Raw genomic sequence first — 1,467 nt, forward strand, 5'->3', positions numbered from 1 at the left:
TAGAGAGATAGATGATAGATAGATAGATAGATAGATAGATAGATAGGTAGATGATAGATAGAGAGATAGAGAGATAGAGAGATAGAGAGATAGATAGATGATAGATAGATATTATTAAATGTAAGAATTTAGATATTATACCTTCTGCACCTATTACTCTTCATCCTTTGGTCCATAGTGACTCTCTCTGAGTAAGAACAGCAGAATGCTGAAGGACCTTATTTGTACCTTGAAACTGAACTTTGTGATTCTACTTATATGTAAGTGTAAAATCTTTCTTTCATGAGTTGTTATGGTTTTGTATCTTATCACATAAATAGAAAAATAATACAATCTTAAATTATTTTATAAAATGGCTTCTCAACTTGGTGGATATATATGAATAAATCTAACAAAAAAAGGGAGGATTTGCAAAATGAAAGCTTTAAGAAGCCATGAAAAGACACAAGACAGGAAGACTTCTAATACTATGGATTGTTAGGATAAATATTGTAAAATTCAACTTCAATCTACTAATAGTAGCTTACATAATCAGTGCACTCAACATAAAATTTTAACACAATTCAATATAAGTGAAAAGAAATTACACAAAAATTTATTTGAAAACATAAAAAACCTAGGATAGCCTAAACCTACCTGAAAAGTAGGAGGTGGTCAGTGGTGTCTCAGTCTCAGATTTCAGTTTATACTCTAGAACTAGAACAATAATAGTACACAACTAGAATAATTTCTAAACATGAGTGACATATATATATATTCTTAATTAAAGATTATCCCTTAAATCAAATATATTTATTTCATGTATATTTATTTGTATTTTATTCCACAGTAATAATGCTCAATAATATATGACCCATTAGTATAATATTTATGGTACTATCCTCCACAGTTAAAATATAGCAAAATGAAAATTTTCTACATACTCTCCTAGTTATTTTAAGAGTAGACTATAAGGCTTCATTCTGAAAATAAGTTCCAGATTTAATTTCAAAGGTGCAATGTAAACAACTCAGATCAAGTTATAAGTTATACTGGCAGTTTTGTGAGCCGTGTTCATTATTTGTGCAAAGTCAGCTGCTAGTCTGCCACTATATTTTGTAAAATCAGCTCTGACAAGCTGTCCTATTCATGATAATGTAATATAATAATGAAGAATGTAACCAAACCAAAACTAGTGTCCAACATGTCTAGGCCCAGATAGACAGATATATTCACACTGTCAGTTTTATAATTGTCTATAGTGTAATGAGATGATTGCATTCATGTACATTTATTTATTTCCAGAATGACATCAGGTTTAAAAGATTAAGAAAATAATATAAAATGTAAAACTAAGTAGAAATTTATATATGATGAGATTTTAGTAATATTAACTTTCTAATTAATTTTTTGATGTTCATTATCTTTATTAAAGATACACATAATGCTGAAAAATATGTACTCATTTGGTGGATTGTTTAGCTTTAG

The sequence above is a fragment of the Microtus ochrogaster genome, unplaced genomic scaffold, assembly GCF_000317375.1.
Source record: "Microtus ochrogaster isolate Prairie Vole_2 unplaced genomic scaffold, MicOch1.0 UNK95, whole genome shotgun sequence".
NCBI classification, from domain to species: Eukaryota; Metazoa; Chordata; class Mammalia; order Rodentia; family Cricetidae; genus Microtus; species Microtus ochrogaster.